General features: G+C 47.1%; 1 protein-coding gene across 3 annotated transcripts in view; it reads right to left on the bottom strand.

Annotated features, from left to right (window-relative positions):
• Positions 1–875: 875 nt before the first annotated feature.
• Positions 876–9,033, bottom strand: part of LOC132354207 (zinc finger protein 160-like) — a 69,822-nt gene continuing 61,664 nt past the window's right edge. For all 3 annotated transcript variants that reach the window (XR_009499208.1, XR_009499209.1, XR_009499210.1), the window contains exons 8-9: positions 5,659–5,849; positions 876–2,191 (exon numbers count right to left, since the gene is read on the bottom strand). The gene's annotated coding sequence lies outside the window, so the exon portion shown is untranslated. The remainder of the gene's footprint in view (positions 2,192–5,658; positions 5,850–9,033) is intronic.

Here is a 9,033-nt window from a genome sequence, read left to right as displayed (position 1 = left end):
AGGCTCAGGAGGAACTGCCAGATTTGCTTCTGGAGTTCCACCTGGGTCCGCTAGATGGCGCTGGTGCACTTCCTCTATAGTCTTGTCAATGACCATCCTCCTTTCATCCCCAGTAAGCATCATATTCATAAGAGTGTGAATGTCCCCCCAAGAGGGACAGTGAGTGACAAAGATAGAAGTGAAAAGTTCAGTCATGTGGAGATATGTAGGTTATGGTTTTTCCAGTTAAATAAATCAAATTGAGAATGGATTGTGCATCCATAGATACCCAGCTGATTGGCCATCTGCCTTAAGGCCTCACAGGATATCGGTGCAAGGGAAATTGCCTGATCCAGAAGTGGCTCCTGGTCAAATGGGGTGCCCTCCTGGGTCACAGACGGTGATACAAACTAGGCCCCTGTGCCCCAGAGGTTAACATAGAAACATCTAATTGGTCCCCATAAGTAGGGGAAACAGGAGGTGGTGAAAGGAATGAATATGTTGGTGGCATGGGGGCAGTCAGAACAACCACTGGTGCAGCCTGCTTGGCCAGTGTTTTGAAATAACGTGTTCTCAGTCTCATTTTCTCCCTCTCCCTCTTGTAGAACAGATTTTCCCCTGGTTTTCCTTTCAGACCACTGTACCGTAAGGCGGCAGTTGTCTGACTTCTTTTCCTCATGATGCAATAGCGTAAATGCTTCTACGTATGGAATCTCATCATTTTTACCTGCTCAATTCTAATTGCAAGGTTGTATAAGTGAGCCATTCAGGGCCCATTGCTCTCCTGATCCTAACAGATACTGGGGCCACACACTATACAATAGAATATCATCTCTTTTTAGTCATAGGCCCACAGCTATATTTTGCCCATTCATTTAAGACACGCCCCAAAGGACTTTCCTTAGGGACAGATATATTTATAAGTTCAAGAGCAACAAAACACAAAAGGCACAAATTCCATCGTGAATGAACGCAAAACAAAAGCAAACAAATTGGTTCACAGAGTTCCAACAAAAAATTCCCCTCTCCAACAGGGTACCCCAGTCAAATGCAAAACAAATTGGCTTTTCCCTTACAGGAAAAGCCCAAATTGAGAGGGCAGTTATGTTCCCAGTTGTACACGTCAGACATTCCTACTGTCTGGAGCCCGTCGATTCCATCGGTATGGAGCTCCCAGATGTCGGTTCCTTGCTCCCACTGCCAAGTGCTGGGGCAGCCGGTGCCGCTTCAGGGGATTTTGAAGGGAAGATCCTCAGGACAAGTGGTCCTGTCAGCTGCTAGGGCCTTACCCGAAAATTCCCCACCGGGGCTGACCACAGGCAGCAAGGCTCCCGGCCGGCTCCGCCAAAATCGATGAGTCCAAGGTCGTTCTGCTCGCTGCACGACAGGCCGGTAACTGAGAGGCGAGTTGCTGGCGCACGGCATAGCGACTTTTCATTCGGAAAAGAACATGGCGGACCAGTGTCTCCACGAGCCGTCTTCCCCCAGTCAGATTTCGGGCTCCTTTTATACAGAGGAGGGGTGCTGCGTGGCTGGTTGTTGCAGACTCGGTGACCGCGCCGGCCAAGGGGGCGAGTGGGCAAACGGGGGCTGGACTGCGGCCCCAGGGCCACTGCCACACCGACTGCGCCGGCAACGCCCCGCACGCGCCCTGCCCCTGATGCAACAGCAGCCAAAGCCTCTGCATGGTGTGTCTCCCCAGCCTGTTGTGGTCCAGGAAATGGTCCTCTCTTGTTGCTTCTTCCCATATTTAGAGTTATACAATTCAAATCATCGGTCTTATAAGACTGTGTATTTGGTCACTTGTTTCAAGTCGCCTAGTCATCATTTTTACCGGAGGCTCAGTCACACACTTGGCAATGCAAGAACAATCTTTTTTTTTTATGGAAAGATCACATTCTTTTCTTTTTTTTTTCCTTTAAATTTATTTATTTATTTTTGGCTGTGTTGGGTCTTCGTTTCTGTGCGAGGGCTTTCTCTAGTTGCAGCGAGCAGGGGCCACTCTTCACTGTGGTGCGCGGGCTTCTCACTGTCGTGGCCTCTCTTGTTGCGGAGCACAGGCTCCAGATGCGCAGGCTCAGTAGTTGTGGCTCACGGGCCTAGTTGATCCGCAGCATGTGGGATCTTCCCAGACCAGGGCTCGAACCCGTGTCCCCTGCATTGGCTGGCAGATTCTCAACCACTGCGCCACCAGGGAAGTCCAAGAAACAATCTTGTAAAATAGGCAGAACACAAGTAGTATAGTAACATTAATAAGGTCATAAGTTAGTATTTAAAAGAACTTCTATTAGGTGCGACCCAGTATCTCCCCAGGTCTGTTGAACAGTCTGTTCTGCACCAACTGTTATCTTTAAGGGAAATGATATATTGTTGTTGTACATAAAGTTCACTAAGGTATCTAGACATACAGGGTGAGTGCTGCGTCATTACTGATGAAGGAAAAGGAAACAACATGTCCTAGGACGTGTGTGAGCCCCCGGGGCCGACTGCCAAGTGAGTGTCCTTGGCTTCATGCAGGAAAGATTTCGAGAGCGAGCCATAGTAAAGTGAAAGCAAGTTGATTCAAAGAGATGCACATTCCGTAGGCAGAACACAGGCCTTTTCAGAAATTGAGAGTGGCCCTGGGATGTGGGGTTGGTTAGTTTTTATGGGCTGGGTAATCTCATATGCTAATGAGTGGGAGGAACAGTTAACTATTTTAGGGAAGGGGCAGGATTTCTGGGGATTGGGCCACTGCCCACTTTTTGGGCTTTTATGGGCAGCCTGGGAACTGTCATGGCACCTGTGGGCGCGTCGTTTGGCATATGCTAATATTACCCTGAGAGGGGAACGAGGCTCAAGGTCCACTGGAAGTCGAATCTTCTGCCATTTTGGGCCTAGTTGGTTCTAACCAGTTTTTGTCATATCCTGTTTTTCTCAATGCTTGTGTCCCCCTCTTCATTCTTTGAATGGTTGTGCCCCGCCACCTTCCTTCCTGTCTCACTGTGACCCTTTAGAGGATTGAGGATGTTACATGGCTGCGGCCAGAGGGATAAAAATTGATCTTTATGGTTGAGAAGATATTTCTGCCATTGGGGAGGTCTGGTTTACACAGTGCACACCAGAGGGGAGGGAGGAGGCCAAAATGGGCAGTGAAAAAATTTATGTTTAAATTTTTCCTGTCTTGCCTTAAACTGTGAGTTTTTATCTCATCAGTGTTTTCCCAGGAAGCAGGCATCTTACTCCATCCCACATCCTCTGACTGTGTGGGCAAGGGGACCAGGGGAGACAGAGAGGGACTGAGAGGGGAAAAGAGCGGGCAAGATCAGAGGGCAGTGTAGAGGCTGGGTGAGTGTCTTGCAAAGAGATGGTAAGAATGAAAGAAAAAGCAGTGAAAGTAGCAGATGGGTAAAATAGAGTGTATAGAAAACCGGGATCTCCAGGGAGATGAAGGTGAAGGGATTAAGGCAAAATACGAGAGGAGCCCTTGATCAGTGGTAACAGCATCGTCCACGGTGGTGAGGCATTTCCCATGGAGAGTCGGGGGAGGGGATACAGGAGTTGAACCCATGTCCTACAGAGAAGCTTGATGCTGGGAGGGGAAAAGAAGAGGAGAAACGAGGAGAGCAGAGGAAGAGAGCGAGCAGGAAGGAAGCACAGCCACCAGGGGGCGCCGGAGAGTGGGCAGGGAGAGTAACAGGGACAGAAGGGGTGTAACCAGAGGGCAGAGAGGGAGCAGAGATGGGGGAAGAAAGAGGCAGAAATGCATAGAGATGTAGGTCATCAGAAAGGTCGGGGAGAAAGAGCATCAATAGGGGACACAAGGTGCAGAGTGGGGCGGGACAGGAGTGAGAAAATAGGAGGGGAGAAACAGCAGGAGAGTAGAGGGGAACAGAAAGACAGAGACATGGAAAGCAACAGGGAGACGGATAAACAGAATGAAATGGAAACGCAGAGCAGTGCAGGTGGAGACCTGGAGGTGATCACACTGTAATAGAGCACAGCAGTGGGCAGCCCTTAGCACAGGGCCCCTGGCGCACGCTGTGCCCCCCACCCCCGTTACCAGGCAACGGTTACCAGGAGACCACTGAAGGGATGGTTGGAGTGGCCTCAGAGCTCCCGTTCAGCCATTGGTCGGCGCCACCGTGAGCCCCTCCCTCAAGCGACCAACTGTCAATGAGTGACATTTAGTGGACCCATTCAGCCAAATGTCCGCAGAGTGGTGGTGGTCAGGCAGAGAGTGAAGTAAGAGAGGGATCCCGGCCTTCTCCCCTCCGCTTCTCCTTGGGCCGGCAGGGGAGCTGGGAGGCCGAGGGAACAGGCTGGGGGTGTGTCTTGCAGGGCTCCAGAGCCCTCGCCAAGGCCGCCCACTGCCCGGGCCCTGAGGCAGCGGTGACCCTCTGCCCCATCCCCGCCTCTGCGACCTAATGGCAGCGGCAGTCTGCATGGGCCACTGTCTGCGGGACCTGGCTCCCTGCTGTTGGGCGGCCAGAGGAGCCGGAGGGCCAGTTGGGTCCTGGGTGCCTGGCTCTCTCAGCGATCACAGCTGGGCAGGGTCTGGGGACCTGGCCCTGAGGGAGCTGCCAACTGAGATCATCATCTTTAGCCAGGCCTGGGCACTGGCGGTAGGACCCAAACCTGGTTCTGGACGAATGCTCTGGGGCAGGGTAACTGGCCCCCCTGCAGGGACCCCCTTCTCTTAGCCAGGCCTGGACCTCGGAGGGTGAAAGGTGTGCCTTGGCACCTTCCCCTTTCTTGTCAGGACAGAGAGTAACATTTGTTTGGTGGAGATTTACAGGAACATCTTTACCTGACCATGACCTGACCTCAGGTACAAAGGATCTGCCACCAAGAAGTCTGCAACAACTAACCACACCCCTCCCTCACTGTTCCTATAAGAGGGCTTTGCTGGAAGCTTTCAGGGAGTTTGGGGTTTTTAAGGCATGAGCCACCCATCTCCTTGCATGGCCCTGCGGCAAACCTTTCTGTTCCAAACCCCAACGTTTTGGTATTGTTCGGCCTCACTGTGCGTCAGGCACAGGGACTTGCATTTTGGTAACAATACCAAGTGGAGTAAATCAGACAGAGATAGACACATATGATATCACTTATATGTGGAATCTAAAAAAATGGTACGGATGAACTTATTGACAAAGCAGAACTAGACTCACAGACATTGAAAACAAACATGGTTCCCAAAGGTGGAAGGAGGGGGAGAGATAAATTAGGAGTTTGGGATTTACAAATACACACTACTACATATAGAATAATTAAACAAGGATCTACTGTATAGCACAGGGAACTATATTCAGTATCTTATAATAACCTATAATGGAAAATAATCTGAAAAAGAAAATATAGGGACTTCCCTGTTGGTGCAGTGGTTAAGAATCTGCCTGCCAATGCAGGGGACACGGGTTCGAGCCCTGGTCCAGAAAGATCCCACATGCTCCGGAGCAGCTAGGCCTGTGCACCACAACTACTGAGCCTGCGCTTTAGAGCCCGTGCTCCGCAACAAGAGAAGCCACTGCAATGAGAAGCCCATGCACTGCAACGAACACCCAATGCAGCCATAAATAAATGAATGAATGAATAAAATATATATTCAATATATATATACTTCAGTTAAAAAAGGGATAAGCTACACTTTGATCTTCAAAGATGTCATGCACTGAACAAAAAAAAAGTGTAGGAACTTACTTGTTGGTCTCTGTGTGGGAGTTTACTGTCCTGAGCCCCTCCTGGGACAGTGGGCAGCAGGGGACTGTCTGTTCCGCATGCTGAGGTCTTCCCTGTGTGTGTGGTGGTGACTCAGGAAGGGGGAGTGTTGATTCCAAGCATTCAACAGCATCTTTCCAACTTTCAAGATCGACCTCTAAAGACTCTACTGCCTGAGGAAGAAGCCCGGAAGAGGAGGAAGGGAAAAGAAAAGGAGTCAGAAATGGCTCTTTCTCAGGTAAAGTCATATTGTCAGTTGATGTTTCTGTCTGTCCTTCCTGAAATGCCCTTCTTTGGACTCGCTGATCTTGTCTGACTCTGAAGTATCCTGCCTGACACCTGTACCGTCACAGTCACCCGGGTCCTTCCCTCAGGGCCTGTCATCTCCACTTAGATCCCGTCTCCCCATGACCCAGTGACCTGGAACTTGTGAAGAGGCTCCACTGGGCCTAGTCCTGGGCAGGACTTCACACCCATGGACTGGAGACGGGGTGTCAGTGCTGTTGGGCAGCAGGGATTGTTGAGAGACCCCATCTGGATGCACTGTCTGCTCCCTGTAAACCAGGATAAAGAAGCTGCACATGCAGGTCAGGTATTAATATGCACTTACGCTGGTAAATTGTAGGAAACAAACTAATTACAGCAAATACGTTCTGACTTTTCAGGCTGCATTAGAAGCGAAATGGGTGTGTCACTGATTTAAAAATTGTAATGATTGGGAATGGAATGGAAAGTTCAGAGATACATCAGTGATAGAGGGTGTTTCATTCTATTATTGATTTTAAACTTTGAAATCAACCTAAATCTCTGACACATGGAGATTCTTAACCCATTTTCATCATCTCCAATCCTTGGAGGTTACCTTTTCACTGTGTTGGTTGCCTCCTCTGACACACAGAAGTTTCTCATTCTGATGCAGGTAAGGTTCCAGCTTTATACTTTTGCCGGTAGATACCCAGTTTCCCAGCACCGTTTGTTACTGAGACTGTCCTTTTTCTATTGTGTGGTATTGGCACCTTTGAAAATGCATTTTACATATATGCAAAATTAATCTGAGCGTTCTGTACTGTTACATTACATATCTGTGTTTATGCCAGTACCACACCATCTTGATTATTTCATGGTATGTTTTGCGCATTGACTTTTGGTATCCTGCAACTTTTCTAGAGGTTTTTTAAATTTTTATTTATTTATTTAATTTTTGGCTGCATTGAGTCTTCGTTGCTGCACGCAGGCTTTCTCTAGTTGCAGCGAGCAGGGGCTACTCTGTTGTGGTGCGCGGGCTTCTCATTGTGGTGGCTTCTCTTGTTGCGGAGCATTGGCACTAGGGCGCGCAGGCTCAGTAATTGTGGCTCATGGGCTTAGTGGCTCCGCGGCATGTGGGATCCTCCCAGACCAGGGCTCGAACCCGTGTCCCCTGCATTGGCAGGTGGATTCTCAACCACTGCGCCACCAGGGAAGCCCTAGAGTTGTTTCTTGATGTAGCAGTTTCCTTGTGGAATCTTTACTGTTTTTACATATGAAAGTTATCATCGGACTTCCCTGGTGGTGTAGTGGTTAAGAATCCGCCTGCCAATGCAGGGGACACGGGTTCGAGCCCTGGTCCGGGAAGATCCCACATGCTGCAGAGCCACTAAGCCCGTGTGCCACAACTACTGAGCCCGCGTGCCACAACTACTGAAGCCCGCGCGCCTAGAGCCCAGGTTCCGCAACAAGAGGAGCCACCACAACGAGAAGCCCGCACACTGCAATGAAGAGCAGCACCCGTTCACCGCAACTAGAGAAAGCCCGTGTGCAGCAACGAGGCCACAATGCAGACATAAATAAATAAATTTATTAAAAAAAAAAAGTTATCATCTATGAAAAAAGATAATTTTACTTTTTTCAATTTGGGTATCTTTCTTTTTCTTGTCTAATTTCTCTGGTGAGGGCTTTCTGTACTTTGCTGGACAGTAGTGCAGAGAGTGTGTATCCTTGCCTTCTTCCTGATCTGAGAAGGAAAGCTTTCTAGTTGAGTGTTTATATCTCTCTTTTTTTCTTTTTGGCCTTGCGTTGGGATATTAGTTCCCTGACCAGCGACTGAACCTGGGCCATGACAGTGAAAGTGCCGAGTCCTAACCACTGGACTGCCAGGGAATTCCCAGAGTTTTTATATCTTGAAACATACTTGAATTTTGTGAAATGCATTTTTCTGCATCAACTGAGATGATCATGTGTTTTCTTCCTTTATTCTGTTAATGTGGTGTATCACATTAATCGATTGTTTTATAGTAATAAAGTCCACTTGGTCATGATGTAAAATCATTTTCACGTGTTGCTGATTTTGGTTTGGTACTATTTTGTTGAGGATTTTTGCTTCAGTATTCATGAGGGCTATTGGTTTGTAGTTTTCTGTGCTTCGTGTGTCTTTCTCTGGGCTTGGTATAGAGTCACGCAGGCTCCACAGAATGAGTTTGCCAGTGTTCCCTCTGCGGCTCTTCGGAAGCTTTTTATCAGGATTAGAGGTGATTCTGCTGTAAAGGTTTGGTAGAATTAGGCAGTGAAGTGATCTGGTCTTGGCTTTTTCCTTGTTCGAGATTTCTGATTACTGCTTGAACCTCTCTAGTTATAATTCTTTTCATTTTTTTTATTAAAGATAAGAGCTTAGTAGGTTGTATGTTTCATGAATTTACCTGTATCTTCTAGATTATGTAATTTGTAAGCATTATCGTTCACAGGACCCCTTACAGTTTTAAAAAACATTTCTGTGAGAGCAGAAATCTCTCCTCTTTCATGTTTTTAGTTATCTGAATCTTTTTTTTTCTTACTCTAGCCAAGGTTTTGTAAATTTAATTTTTTCAAAACACTAACTCATAGTTTTTACTTTTATATTGACTTTTATATTCATTATCGTACATTTATCTCTGGTCTAATCTTTATTTACCTCTTTCCTTTCATTAAATTTTAGTTTATTCTTCTCTACTTACTTGAATAGTAAAAAGATTTCTGATTTGACTTCCCTGTTAGTACAGCTTTCACTACATTTTATAAATTTTTGTATGTTTTCATTTTCATCCAGATATTTAAAAAATTCCGTTGTGATTTCTTCTTTGACCCAATGGTTATTTATGAATACGTTGTTTTATTTCCACATTTTGGGGATTTTTCTGTTTTCATTCTGCTGTTTATTTCTAATTTCATTGCTTTGTAGTTTGAGAAAATGCATTATGCTCTCAGTCTTCTTAAAATTAAGATTTCTTTTATGTCCTAACATGCGGTCTCTCATGGAGAATGTTTTATTTGTTCTTGGGAAGTGTGTGTTTTCTCCTGTTGTTGGGTAGAGTGATTTGCACATGTCTGTTAGGTCCAGTCAGTCTA

This window comes from Balaenoptera ricei, chromosome 19 (assembly GCF_028023285.1).
Source record: "Balaenoptera ricei isolate mBalRic1 chromosome 19, mBalRic1.hap2, whole genome shotgun sequence".
Classification (NCBI taxonomy): Eukaryota; Metazoa; Chordata; class Mammalia; order Artiodactyla; family Balaenopteridae; genus Balaenoptera; species Balaenoptera ricei.
The sequence above is the reverse complement of the archived record's forward strand: the minus strand, read 5'-3'. Positions and strand labels throughout refer to the sequence as shown.